Below are 15,480 nucleotides of genomic sequence, written 5' to 3' on the forward strand. Positions count from 1 at the left end.
TAGAGCCCTCAGCCAGACACACGCTTCTCTTCCAACACACTGAGAAAGGAGAAGACCCAGCCCCTGCTACTGGTGTGCATGTATGTGCCCCCTCCCCAAGATGACCCAAGTTTCCTTGCTAGCCATCGCACTGCCACGCACACCAGCACAGCACTCTGAGGGCTGGACAAAGCAGCAGTGTTACTCCTGCAAATCAGAGACTGACAACAGGGAAGAGTCCTCTGCTCTAACTCCTACAGCAATTGGATGGAGCGGATACAAGTAGCCACTGCAGCCTTGTTCCAACCTCTCATTCTGATGGAAAAAGTACAAAACAGGGAACTAGGGGGAAACAAAGACAGCAGAAAATAAACTAGAAGCAGATACAGCAGCAAAAATAGCTGGATGCAGTGGAAGTAAATTCAGCTCTCTCGTGGGGACATGCAATAGTTCCCCCTGACTACCCAAGAAGTTATTCCTTCTAATGGAAAAATATAAATTAGAGGCATCTTTCCTTTAAGAATGAAATCTATGTTAAAAGCAGAGGCAAGCAGCAGCATTTTACAAGGCAGGGATGCCGCAATGCTCTCAATATAAAACTACAATAGTCAATGTAAGCAGAATTTCTGAAGATATGTCTTGGCAGGGCAGCTGATGGGGGACAAATTAGAGGAAAGTAACTGAGATCAGCACAGCAAAAGGCCATTTCATTTTGAACTTAGAACTCTGGAAAGTGCTTTGCCAATGCACCCAAACCTGACCCACTCTTTGAGCCTTTGACAATTAAGCTCTCCCCTACACCCCTCAGTCTTGAACTTAACCATCCCTGCTATTAGTGCAGTTCAGGCACCTGAAGCCTGAGCATCTGCCAACTGCTGAACTACATAGCAATGCACGAAACATCAGAAATGCAAGTTTGCATTTAATGAATTAACATAGCCTGTGAAGCCCAGCACCTCAGAGAAAGTAGTGCACTAGCTTAACTACATCTCCACTAATAATCTGCTTTATATTCTCCAGGGAGCTTTTCTTTTTCTGGATGCAGTGGGGGGCAAAAGGAAAAAGAAAAAAAAAAAAAAAGAAAGAAAGAAAGAAAACAGAGGAAAAAAAAATAAAAGAAAAAAGAAAAATAGAAAAAGAACAATGCATTTGACAGGAGGGTATGGTTCCTGAACTCCACTAATGTAGAAGAGAGAACAAGACAGCAAACACAGGAAAACAGCCAGCCACTTTGATGATACGAATGTTGTCTCCTATGACCTGCTATGATGAAAGGGAAGTATCCCTGAGACCCATCTGAACTCATCTGCTTTTAACCACTGTGGCAGGACCTGCGCTGACAGACTCCCATCTGCTGGTAGATCAGACACCACAGAAGACACATTGAAAAAAACACAGTCTCCATTATTAGGAGAAAGTTATATATGTGGGTATATATATACACATCTCATCTAAGGCTGCCAAGCATGCTAGGGATTCCCCAGGAAATTCTCATCTGTCCCCACTACTATTCCTTTACAGTTGTCAGATGGAGGGCTTATTTACAGTTCAAGGGGAGAACTTCAATGAACAGCTCTAAACTTAGTGAACCATAAACCACCCTCCTGAAGCAAGACCCCCAGAATCTACTCCTGAAACCTAGGCCATAATAATAACTGTACTTTCCTACAGCAATTTTTTGTTGTTCGATTACTCACAGGGGAATGAAATGGTTGCAACTTTATCAGCCTGTTGCTGAACTGTCCTTCCATAAGCAGTTCTTATCTACAGAGCCTCTCCACCCTCAGTAGTTAAGTCCCTTAGTACCCTGCAGCCTTCATTCACATCAGTCAGGTTAATAAACCCCTTCAGAGTACAGCCCCAAGTCTTGTTTGATAGCTCCCTCTGAGGCATGATGCACATATAAGCTCTAAAGATTTTCCACAGGAGACCATGATGGGAGATAGGCTTGCAGAGAGTGAAGGATTCTTTATTGCCCTGTTAAAGACAGAAATCTGTGGCTGCAATTTATTGAACAGTAAGACATGCAAGAAATAAAATTTGTCCAAACACAACAAACAGCAAACGACCCAATCTGGGCACCTATCAAGGGAAACAAAGACTTCAGCTCAACAGCTGTCACGCCAGGATGGGAGTTATTACTGCCAATGAAAAGCAACCAAATGCTAATAAAAAAAAAAAAAAAAAAATCCTACACAGAGGGAACAGGAGAGAGAGAAGGACAGGAGAAGCACATAGGGACAAGTATTCATTTGGCATGGGCAAAGACAGACCTGTAATAGGCTGAAAATTACATGGTATTTGGGTATGAGAACAGGATCTGACAAACTCAAACCTTTGACAAAATCCCAACCGGATCCCACAATCTCTGTTATCGTTCTGTTTGGTAGTTTTTGCTAAACTGAAGCAGCAGGATTCAGTCAATAGGGCACAGAGGGGGAAAATAGGAACTCAGGTCTGTTCCTGCCAATCAGCTGGTAGATCTGGCTAAGCCAGTTCCTCTCCCTGTGCCTCAGTCTCACTGCACAGAGAGCAGACACACAGCACATTTTATGAAGCATTTTCTATCATAGGAAAGTAAGTCTCTTTCCCATAGAGAGTTAAGAATTATGACACTTCCAGGTTTTCATATCACACGAGGCTCTGTTTGGCCTTTTTATCACGTAGTTTATGAGCAGCAAAAGCAGAATAAATGCAGCAGACATGTGGCTTGCCTCCTCTATGCAGGAGGACAAATTAAAGAACTCGCATTTACGAAAATTCCCTCTTGATCAAAACGATCAAGCATCATTCCTGTCACTGTGTGGTAGGGTCACCTGGCAACAGGCAGAGAAAGCAGGAGCTGAGCTTTTCCACAAGCAATGGCTCGGCATGGCTGTGCTTCAGGGGAAGCGCTGGAAGGGCCAGGCAGCCGTGAACAAGCCTGGTCTCATCCGGGAGGGGGCACTGGTAACACACATTACCCAAATCTTCAGGTTTCCAAACACCAAAGTGACAGAAAACTAATATTAAATTAAAATATGAATGTATATTGTCTTGATGTTCTGGTAATTTGATGACTTGTAAAATTAAATACTGCATTCTCCTAAACTAATACAGGTAAGCCCTCCGCACCTTTGTTAAACCAAGGGTATTCCCTTCCAAGGGATCTGTAAAAGCATACATGTCGCTACCAGGTGCTGGTGTTTGGCCAGCAGTGAGCAGACAGAGCAGTTTGCTAAACATAGATATTATGGATGCTGCCCACAGAGGCACTCTGAGAAACTCTATACAGATTCCTCGCACAAACGCTAGCACGCAGTGATGCAAAGCTTTTCTGTACTATTTCCTGTAGCAAAACCAAACAGCCTGCACAGCACGTAGGTCTGAGTACTGAGGCTCCTACAACTGAAACATCAGAAAAAGAAACTTGGCCACAGCAAGTACATTCACTAAGCGACCATGATGAGCTTTCACCTTGTACAGAGATGTATGTCACTGTGCTTTTCACTGGATACACTCAGCCCCTGTCTCTTTCTCTGGACTCCTCCCTTGCTCCTCATCCCTTACAGCTATGGGCTGTGACAAGCAAAGCAAGCCATCAGGCCCAGTGGACACCTACAAGGCAGATTTCCAAGAGATAAAATACCAAATGTGCATGTTTGCAAAAATGTATATCCTAGAATTTGGGAATACAGACTTTCACCTGCAAGTTGTGGTTAATCTTGGACAGCTTTCTAGGTTGAACTCTGTGGAGGTGCTGCTCCCCTATGTCTCCTTTCTTTCTTTCCTGGAAGCTCCAAGCCCCTCAGGCCAGAATGAGTTTGTTGCTTCCACGCTGTGGACTGCAACATTTGGGTTTGGTCTGCATGCAAAACTGGCTCATCCCAGCACTAGAGATGTGGGGGGTTTTCAGATCTTGCACTAGGCTAGTGATGAGTTAGGAGCGATCATCCATGCAGCAACTCACATTTAAGCTAACTAAGTCCAGTGTTAGCTCTTCCAAGGGATTGAGACATCTCACCCTAAAGTCTCTGACAAGGTCCCAAAAGCAAGGCTGCTGTAGAAGATAACATTCAGAAGACTCATCAGTTTGCACTGCTCTCAGCAGCTCTCATTTTTCAAACTTGGCCACTGAGGACCTGTTTCTTTCTAAGCCTCTGACTAAGCCCAAGCAGCCCCACTTGCCAAATCTTGCTCTAACCAGCTGTAAGTTGCTCTCCTCACTGCACAACAGAATGTTACCCTTGAGAAACAAGTACAACTCCTCACATGGCCTGAGCTGCCAACACTCAGGAAATGTGTTGGTTGTACAGCAACAAACATACAGCCATTTAGGAGCTCAAATCTGGATATCCTGGCCAGCCATCACTCGGGTCAATGGTGGAGTTGGCTTCTGATCTCCCTGCTCTGTCAGCCCAAAGGCTAAAAGAGGAGTGAAAGGAGATGATGCCTTACCTGCTAGCAACCTCAGGTTTGCAACACAGGCGGGCAGTTTTGATTTCATCCATTAGAGGGCAATACTAACATAGGAAAGGAACGTTTAGCGTTTCATACACTAAAATAAACAAGCAAAGACATTAAAGGCCCTGATCTAGCAGCACTGAGCACAGAACAAAGCACTCGGATAGTCCATGTGCTCCTTCCATCAAAATCCTTCCCCAGTCTGGCCCCATTTAGTGGAAGGTTGCCCCACACTAAATTTTCAGATGCTTGTTTCACGTAAGATTTTTACCTTTCTGATTCGAACAGAGAAGAGATGGTCTGTCTTGGTCACAGCAGAAATACAGACAAACCTTTGTTGTTGTTCATCAATAAAGAAACCCTTCCATCCCACCCAACTTTAGTCTGCATATCTGATAAGGCCCAAAAGATCAATGCTTCATCATTCTCCCCAGACTAACCTGTTTGATATTGACCATTTCTTACAGACACAGAGATAAAATGTACTGGATTTAAGCGCAAATGTAATGGAACTGCCTCATGCTTGTCAGGACCTAAAATTAACTTTCTATGACCAAAGCTACCACATACGCACATAGTCACCACACATTGCTGAAGCTTGTGACAATTCTGTCACAAATTGTGGTCTAATACCATCCTTCCACAATGAGTTACACAGGTTAACTCCACATATTTTTAAAAAATACTTTCCCTCCTTATTTTATAAATAAAAACCTCTGCTTCCATAAGCTTTCCATCCCATTACTTCAAAATAATTTACAAACATAAATGAGTGAAGTCTCACAAAGTTTTGCTTTTGTTCCACTCAAGCAAACACCCTTCTTTAGAGACTGGGAAGTTGAGGCACATGACGTGACAGTGGGTTTCCCCAAGGTCATACCATACATCTGCAATGGAACAAAGATGAGAACTTTTTCTCTAGCTCCAGTCTTGTATTTTAACCATTTACCCATACTGCTATTCATGTTTATTAGCACAAGATACTTCTGTTTCTTCTCTGAAGTCCTCCATTGTCCTCAGATTATGGAGCTGGGAGATGGAAAGAAACTACTTTTCTACTCACAGTGTTCTGCTATTATGTTTATTTGCTTATAAACAAGATAAGATATTTTCTAATGTTTTGTTCATTCTATTTATTTTTCCTTTCTCTTAAACAAAAACACCCAGGATGATCTTTCCAAACTTTTTTTTAAATCAAATAATATTCTCCATAAGTATTAGGCAAGCCAAGTCCCACCATGACTGATCTCAACATTAAAAAATAGCATATTACACACAGTTCAGTGATAGCTGAGAGTAATCTACCAAAATCAGTGTAGAAAGGGCTGCTAAAACCAGTAAGAAACACAACTTTTGCACCTAGGGAATTTGCAGACCTTGGCCCAAATTTCTACATAGATGCTTAGGCGCCTAGCTTTCACGGGCCTCTTTGGGACTTCCAACACGTGGTAGCAGTAAGATGACACACTACTTCATGGATATGAGCCTTACTTCTTCCTCCCTCTCCCTTGTAGCCAGGCAGGGCCAGTTCCATACAGCACCATCAGAGGTGTGAACTCTCTGTCTATCTACTCTGTGTAATGGTGATTTTTCAAGCTAGCTATGATCATGTTTATGGTAACAACTTTCTTCTAAGGCAGAAAAGAGAAATTAATTTAGACATAGGGTTAGGTATAGTCATACACCTCATAGAACACACAGTCACAACTTAAAGCCTGTTGTACACAGAGTTATTGCACCTCCCAGTCATACAACAGTGACAGCCTATTCACCATTCCTCCTTGCATCAAGACTGAAAAAGAACAATTTTGCCATCTGCTGCCATGGATGATTTTTAAGTTATCATCAGAAGAGCACAAAAAGAAAAGAAAAAAAAAAAAAAAAAGGACCCTAAATGCCTGGGAACAAGGAGGTCTGGATTGTGTCCCATGTCTCACAGCTACCCCAAAACCCTCGCCATTTCATCTCAACTCCTATGTCGTACTTTCAAAAGGGGGATAATGACATAACTGCCTTCTCTAGCAGTGACACTCAGACTTTGAAATACTCCAGTTCATTACTGGTGACATAACATTATGTTGTCAGAGTGCAGCAAGGACAGGATGTATAGCTGTTGGAGTCAGAAGAGACCACTAAGCCAGTTAGGCTAAATTCTTTTAAGGTTGGACACAAGATACTTAAAGGCATTACCACTTAAAATGCTGGAAAATTTTCCCACCCGCTAGTACCCCTGAATCCTGCCACCCTATGCCTGTGGCCAACACTCTGCCTCTAGCAGGTAACTAGTGCAGGTATTTAGTGACAGCATTACTTGTTTGAGCGCAACAGGTTTGTTTATAACAAAAATAGTTGCTTATTTAAATAAGGTATTTTCCTCCTGCCACATAAAAGATAATCAACCTGTAGCATCAGCACTTTCTCTGCCAGCAAATTAAAGATCCTGTGAGTAAGGCTGTAAGCATGAGATAATTGTCTTGTCCTATGTAAGAGAGGCTGTGAGACAGCAGCAGCCCATGCACTGCTGAAAGAGGACAGGGAACTGGGCTGGAGCGAGAGGAACAGCTCTGCGTCTCCCCGATCCTCTCCAAGCTAACATGCTTGGTCACTGTCACCACGCGAGATGGTGCCCAACTGGGATTATCCTCATTGTCATACTCCTGCAGCATAAAATTGTTATTGCCTGAGAAATAGTTGTAAGTTGGAAAAGAGGATCAGTCTGAGACCTAGAAAACATCACACAATGTATATGGGGGAGCTTCTATATCACTCACAAAACCAAGCAACTCCTAACGTTAAGTAAGGTGATTGCAGGCAACAAGCAGTCAGGATGCTTCCTGCATGCAGCTCTGCAAATGCGTCTTGATTCAAATACAGAGTCCGTCAACCAACCCCACGCAGGGCACAGACACCCTTCCTTCATTCGGCATAGATCCTAGAAATGAAGCAGTCGCCCACCATCCCAGTGCTGCATCTCCACACAGTTCAGGCACTCTGACCCTGGTCTACAGTCTTGGAGCTTCCCCCTCCCCCCGCCACAACCCCCAGCCCAGCCAGCACACCTCGGATGACCCACCCAGCACTCCCCCCAGCAATCTGACCACCCTGCAGCACTCAACACCCCCCTCCCTACTCCCCTGACCTGGGCCATCACACCTAAGGCAGCCCAAGCCAGCCTCCCATCCAGCATGTCCCACGAGCAAAGGGGACATCACTCCAGACACCTGGTGCAGCAGGGAAACTTGAGGGCTCTATTACAACGGTGCATTTCTACCAACAGCTCACTCATACAATATGATCGTTACTTTTTTTTTCCTCTGTATGGGGCATTTCCTTACTGTCCAGGACACTTACAAACCTATGAACATTTCCTAAACGAATACTACCGTATTTTTAAACCCAATCAGTTTCCAGTTCTCTTGTCTCCTTAAAAGTACTGAGGCCTTTCCTGTACATAATATATGCATGTTTAATAATTTCCAAATATGTACTAGTTTGAAAACTGCTCTGAGCTTCATTGCTTCAAGACAGATCATGCAATTTGCAACCTACATGTGCAAAACCTAATGCAAAGACTGACTTAATCAGACTTGCATTTCAGAAGTCCAGATTCACAAGTTGCCAGGTGGCTGGGGCTTACCAGGGCTACCTAATGCTAACTATAAATATTAGTTCCAAAATAATGTTCTGAGTTTAAAGCGTAGACTACATCTAAAATCGTGGAGGTATATCATTCTGTCCACTTATTCCAGCTTCCACACTGAAAAGATAGCACTGAGTTTGTATTAAAGAAACAACTATGTTTACCCCCCCAACACGGATGTAAATAATATAAGGGCTGGATATATTGCCTTATCCTTTCATGCTAAGGCAAAAACAGTATCTTGAACTACTACAGAAAATAGATCAACAACTGAATGAACCAGGAACAAAGGACAAGTGTCCACAACTAGTGAAATACAGACCTTAAACAAATGTTGTGAAAGGCTTTTGGGGTAGCTTTTGTATTTTAGTATTTTCTCTTTAAATTGCCTATAAGGCTGAGAGGAACAAATAGCAGAGTATATTTAAGAAGCATGATTTACCTCCCTTTTAATTTTTAATTTCCCAGTAGAAGTGACAGTGTTATCTCTAGAAACTCACTTGCTCAGGGGCATTTTTATAGTCTCCAGCCTTGCATGAATTCTCCCTAGAGATGGCAAGGTCCCCCGACTCTCATCTAGCAAACATCTGACTAAACTGCCTATTAGACAATAATGCCCTCCAGCAAGAGGGGAAAACATGGCTCTGTTCTTGTGCCGTCTTCTCCTTTCACCCCCTCCCCAGTCCCCAACACAGTACAGACAAGACTGCAACAGCTGCCTGTTCTGGGGGAAAGTAGTCAGTGTGTGAGACATGACTTCTGAGGGTTTAGAGAGGCTCAGAGACACAGGGGGAAGCCTGCTTGAATGGGAATTTCACAGCTGTTTCCTAACGTTTTAGGCTATTGTTTTTTCTTCCCCTCTAGCTAGCAAGGACAACCCTGACCACTGCAGGGTTAACTATTAGGCTACTGTAGCCCACCATGCGCTCTACAAACTGGCAAATTCAAAGCCCTCTAAAAGGGACTGGAGATGACACAGCAAGAGACAAATGTCAAACATGCCCCAAAAACACAGAAAGCAGCCCTGCATTCCCAGCACTAAATGTTCTCTGGCAAACACAGCCTCACACACAGAAAGAATCCCTGCTGGCCTTTCATCTGCCAGGGCTTGTGTATCAGCACAGGAACCCAGCAGGAAAGAGTCAGGAGGTCTCTCCCCGTCTTTCACCCTCCTGCAAAAAAAATATTTCTCCAAAGGACTGAATATTTTCAAGAGGAGGGAAAACCCTTGCAAAAGTGAGGACAACAGCAATGAGTTTTTCACAGAGCTGTTGCCTTCAGTAGCTGTGCTTGGGGATTTACCTGCCAGCAATTCCAGCATTTGCGTCCCAAACCACACTTACCATCACCACTCCTGAGCAACCTGGTGCTGGATGCATTCCCTCCTTGTGCAGCTACGTACTTTCCTTCAGCTTCCTGAAGAGAACTGCTCCCCTGAGAAGCTTCAAACTTCAGAATTGTTTTTTCTCTGCCCTACCTTGCTGGACACCATCCAGGATTTACAGTTCTGGGGCTGAATTCTTCTCTCTAAAGTAAGAGCAGTGAGGGAAAAGGAGCAAGACCCATGAAAATAAGCTCAGAATCTAGCCACTAGCTTTCTGTGCCCTGGATCAGCCAGGGACGCGAATGCGGCACAGAGAGTTGCTTTGCTCAAGGGAGAGAAAAGAATGTGCTTCATGCAGCAGAAGCATCTCTGGCTGGTAGTCTCCAAAACAAACAGTACTGGAGATGAAAGAACCATGCCCTTTACACTGCTCTCGCAGTACACGTTTGCTGTAATCTTCCCAACACAGACTTCTACTGGGCTCCACAAAAAGAAAAGCACTTAAGACATTTCAAACTTAACAAAGCAAAATGCATATGCATTACAGCGCAGCAATGTGGAATTGAACTGGCAGTGAAACGGACTGACTGCATTGGTTAGAGTTATTTTATATCTGATTTCAATTATTCTGCTATGCAAGGTGGTGAAGGTCACAGAACAATTTAGTGGTGGGGCTGCAGATGGATCCCAGGTGACTGACAACTAACCCCTCCTCCTCCCCTCCAGCCCTGGCCTATCTCTTAACTACCAAACAGCTCAGGAGTCCCTTATCAGCAAGTGACAGATGCAAGTGGGTCTCCAGGATGGAAAAAGGAGAAAAGGAGGATCCCCCAGGTTCTGAGGGGGATGAGAGGTTGCTGGGGACATAATTTTTCACTATCTACTATTCTTATTTTTCATTAGATTACACAGACCAAATATACTTGGCTATTAAGCAGAAAGGCACCAAGGGACCCAAAAAAGACAAATTAATTCCTGATTTATGAACAGAAAATGCAATAACCATAAGGGGAAATCAGCATATTGTTCATGTACTAAATGATCATTTCATAGACAAAACTGGGAATAAATCCAGGAATAAAGAATAAAAGTAGAAAGGCTGCGGTTGTAGTGCTGGGGGTCTAATCCACAAAGGAATATTATGGTGAGCACTATTAATTCAGTCACCTGGAGGAATAACAGTATCACTGCAAAACAAAGAGTATTTAGACTCACTGTATAGCAGGCCTAATCCAGACCAAAGGTTTTCACAATCTTAGTATCAACAAGAATTTTGTATGCACATACACGTAGTCATAAATAAGTATATGTATGTGTAACGTTTTTAACCTCCCATAGCATCTCATGCTTCTCTAGTCCTCCACCTTCTCACATCTCCGCTAGAGAGCCAGAATCCTGTTTGCGGCCTTCTGTTATTCCATGCTTGACTTCTGCACACAGATCTACCAGAGGGACTGTGCAACACTACACTCAGTGCTATAGCAAACTTATCTCAGCTGTAATCTAACTTTGATATAACTGAGTGCTAGGTAACATGCACCGGGATATGGGAAAAGCAGTTAGCTCTTACAGCTGAAAGATGGGATGCTAGAAGTTGTGACTGAAATGAGCAACAGTTCAGGGCTAAGGAAACAGGAACTGCAGCAGTCTGACTTCTGTCTGCCAACATAAGGCTGTCATACAGTAAGGATACGCAGACTAGAAAGTGTTCAGATATGGCCTTTGAAGAAAATGCTTAATACATAAACCAAACATGCAAAGCTAACTGGAGCATTTGTGCATGCTTAGCACATGGATAAAGTAATGAAGAAACGCATGACAGATGAGTGACAGATGATTAATAACCAACAAGAAAACACATGGAAACTACTATACTGTATACAAGGGAAGGCAGTAATATAAGGCAGCACAGAAAAAGTATAAAGTAAAACCAAGCTCATAGACATACAAGCTGGAATCCTAAATGCACAGCTTGACATCAATGTGCGAACAGTGCTGCACTGGTATGTTTGTGATTTGCCATAATGACTAATGAAAGAAAGAAGTGACAAATCCAACCTGGAATCACATCTATAGTTAAAAGCAACTTTGATAGGACAAGACGCCTGATTCAGAAGACAGAGAGCCCAGTAGCAAAACACATGCTGATACATCTCAAATTATATCTGCAACACTTCTGATCAAGCAGCAAACTGGACAAAACATCAAGTATAGGGTGGCAAGCCCATCAGCACAGCCATATCTTTCTGGAAAGAATCCTGTAGCATCTACCATTAAAAGAAATAAGTAAGAAATAACTCTCATACATGAAGCAAAGCTTCTACTTTAGGAAGGCAAACAAAACTCCATTTGGGCTGCAGAGAAGACAGAGCAATACATAATCATCTATGTATAAATAGTTATATACACTTCTTCATCTGAAAAAAATCCCTAATGTAGACACATAACTATCTTCTGCAAATATGGTATCAAATGCCAGACAGGGACACACAAATCCTAACAGTCATTCCACACCAGCGATACAGGATATGGACATTTTAGCCGTTCCACCTAGAGATGTCATACAGAAAGACACACGTTTCAGAAAACTTTATCCTGTTTGAAAAATTAAGTAGCATAGAGACTAGAATTTCATCACCATCAACCAAGAAATCTCAATAGGCTCTATGAAGTTGATGAATACCAGCTGTACCCCACTTACATGTGAGGAACCTGAGCAACAGGTTAAGGGACTTGCTTTGAGATCAAAGTGACCCAGTGGCAGAACCAGCAGCTGTGTGTCCAAATCCTGTGCTTTAAACACTAATGCACAAAATCCTTTCCTGAACCAGAATAGAAAGCCAGGTGACCTGCTCCTCAATTATCATAAAATGATAGAAAGGTTTGTGTTGGAAGGAACCTTTAAAGATCATCTAGGCAAACCCCCCCTGCTGTGGGCAGGGACATCTTTGTCAGGCATTGGAACTGGCTGCCCAGGGAAGTGGTGGAGTCACTGTCGTGGTTTAACTCCAGCCAGCAACTAAGCACCACGCAGCCGCTCACTCACTCCCCCCCCACCCAGTGGGATGGGGGAGAAAATCGGGAAAAGAAGCAAATCCACGGGTTGAGATAAGAACAGTTTAATAGAACAGAAAAGAAGAAACGAATAATGATAATGATAACACTAATAAAATGACAACAGCAATAATGAAAGGATTGGAATGGACAAATGATGCACAGTGTAATTGCTCACCACCCACCGACCGGCACCCAGCTAGTCCCCGAGCGGCGATTCCCCGCCCCCACTTCCCAGTTCCTATACTGGATGGGACGTCACATGGTATGGAATACCTTGTTGGCCAGTTTGGGTCAGGTGCCCTGGCTGTGTCCTGTGCCAACTTCTTGTGCCCCTCCAGCTTTCTCGCTGGCTGGGCATGAGAAGCTGAAAAATCCTTGACATTAGTCTAAACACTACTAGCAGCAACTGAAAACATCGGTGTTATCAACATTCTTCACATACTGAACTCAAAACATAGCACCGTACCAGCTACTAGGAAGACAATTAACTCTATTCCAGCTGAAACTAGGACAGTCACCATCCCTGGAGGTGTTAAAAAAGCGCATAGATGAGGCACTTCAGGACATGGTTTAGTGGGCATGGTGGTGGTGGGTTGATGGTTGGACTCGATGATCTTAAAGGTCTTTTCCAACCTAAATGATTCTATGATTCTACGATCTTCCACTAGATCAGGTTGCTCAAAGCCCCATCCAACCTGGCCTTGAACACTTCCAATGATGGGGCGTCCACAACTTCTCTGGGCAACCTGTTCCAATATCTCACCACCTTCATCGTAAAAAATTTCTTCCTTATATCTAATCTAAATCTAGCCTCTTTTAGTTTAAAACTGTTACCCCTTGTCCTGTCACTACAGGCCATGGTAAAAATTCTCTCTCCATCTTTCTTATAAGCCCCCTTTTGAGTATTTGAAAGGCCACAATAAGGTCTCCTTCTTTTCTCCAAGATGAAGAACCCCAACTCTCTCAGCCTTTCTTCATAGGAGAGGTGTTCCAGCCTTCTGACCATTTTCATGGCTCTCCTCTGGACCTGCTCTAACAGATCCATGTCTGTCTTGTACTGGGGACCCCAGAGCTGAACGCAGTGCTCCAGGTGTGGTCTCACGAGAGCGGAATTGATGAGGAGAATCACCTCCCTCGACCTGCTGGCCACACTTCTCTTTATGCAGCCTGGGATAAGATTGACTTTCTGGGCTGCAGGCGCACATTGCTGGATCATGTCCGATTTTTCATCTACTAATATCCCCAAGTCCTTCTCTGCAGGGCAGCTGTCAGTCCATTCACCCCCTCAGTCTGTACTGACACTGGGGAGTGCCTTGACCCAGACACAGGAGTTTGCACTTGGCCTTGTTGAACCTCATGAGGTTCACATGGGCCCATTCCTCAAGCCTATCAAAGTCCCTCTGGATGGCATTCCTTTCCCTCTAGCACATCAACTGCACCACTCAGCTTGGTGTTATCTGCAAATTGGCTACATCATTAATAAAGCTATTGAACAGTACCAGTACCAATACAGACCCCTGAGGGACACCACTTGTTACTGATCTCCATTTGGACATTGAGACATTGACTGCAAGTCTTTGGATGTGGTCATCCAGCCAGTTCCTTATCCATTGAATAGTCTGTCCATCAAATCCACATTCGCTGCTTCAATCACTAAAAACCTTTTTAAAACAAAACAGGAAAAAAGGCAATTAGAAATTGTAAAACGCCCTGATTAATATCTCTCATATTTGAAAATAATATGCAACTGATATAGCCCAGCAAGCAAGGTTGATTTGGGCCACATTTGCAATGATCTCACCTCCTTCTCTTTCTTAGAAAGACATTCAAATTAAAGGAATACAAAGCATTACGGGAAATCCACCTAGGCATCAACTTCACCTCTGCTCTCCTTTCCCTAGCTCCTCTCAATAGCCCTTAATCCCCCACCCAGGCTCCACAACCTGTCCTCAGACCACATCTCCAGCAGCGCTGAATGCAATTACTGTAATTGATGTGCTGCTTTTGTTAAGACCATGGTATCAATAAACGGGAGTAAAACAAGCTGCTAAGGAAGATGCAGGAAATTTATTAGAATGGATGCATGCAGTGGCTGGCATAATAACTGTTGATGGCCAATTCATAAATCACAGCTGGACTCTTTGGGAGACTTGTAACTCCCAGTCGGCTTCCCTCATAAAACAACAACAGTATGAGGAAACAAATGAGAGACTGCTGTTAAAGCCAGTGCTAAACCTTTGCTATGCCAGTCGCAGCCTCAAAAGCTAAGAAGGAACCATTAGTTTAAGTTACCAGGCTCAGAAGCAGCTAAAAATCCAGATGGAAATGTCAGGCAACAAGCTCTCTTGCCTTCTTTTCCAGATGAGTGGGAAGTCGCGCCTCAGACATGGTCTCTGACCTCTCTCAACGCCTGCAGTTTTAAGAGTCCAGCAACCCAGAAAGCAATCCAGTGCCTATCAAAGGTCATCCAGCACTTCAGAAACACCCAGTCCCTACAACATCACACACCTAGACAGCTCGCTGAGACTGCCTGCACCCAACGCAGCAACCCAGGGCTGCTGAGGGAGCTATCACAGCAAATGGCAGCCCTGCAGGTCCTGGCATGAATGTGACAGCATGCAGGCTGCGGCAAAAGACCTGAAAGCACAGCCGTGTGGCTGAGCAACCCTACCAGCCAAATGTCACCCTGCTTTCAAGGTGGCAGGCCCACCCAGAAGCAAGCCTGCATCATCCTCTGCTAAGCTAACCCCGCAGCTTGGCAGGCACAGTCTTTTGCAGTAGCTCAGAAGCAGAAATGCTGCACTGTTTCAGCTGCCCCACCTCCTCCCCAGGCAGCCACAACAGTATCATTACCTGCCTCTGTCCCAATACCCTCTAAAATGGAAACATGAGGGTGGTGGTGCCCTGGCCCATCCCCTCTGGCTTTCACGAACCCCTGGGATGTGCAGGGTCCCTGACCACAAGATGCTGGTAATCAACTATCCCATGCCTATCACATGGATGAACTGGCAAACTGGGGCATCAGTCTGGGCTACTG

General features: G+C 44.0%; 1 protein-coding gene across 41 annotated transcripts in view; it reads right to left on the bottom strand.

Annotated features, from left to right (window-relative positions):
* Window positions 1-15,480, bottom strand: part of NRXN3 (neurexin 3) — a 1,038,943-nt gene that overhangs the window by 838,553 nt on the left and 184,910 nt on the right. The window contains exon 1 of one of the 41 annotated variants that reach the window (XM_030007349.2): window positions 9,406-9,423. The exons of the other annotated variants lie outside the window; for them this stretch is intronic. The gene's annotated coding sequence lies outside the window, so the exon portion shown is untranslated. Of the gene's footprint in view, window positions 1-9,405; window positions 9,424-15,480 lie in introns of those variants that run through there. 41 annotated transcript variants of the gene reach the window in all.

This window comes from Aquila chrysaetos, chromosome 2 (assembly GCF_900496995.4).
Source record: "Aquila chrysaetos chrysaetos chromosome 2, bAquChr1.4, whole genome shotgun sequence".
Taxonomy (NCBI): domain Eukaryota; kingdom Metazoa; phylum Chordata; class Aves; order Accipitriformes; family Accipitridae; genus Aquila; species Aquila chrysaetos.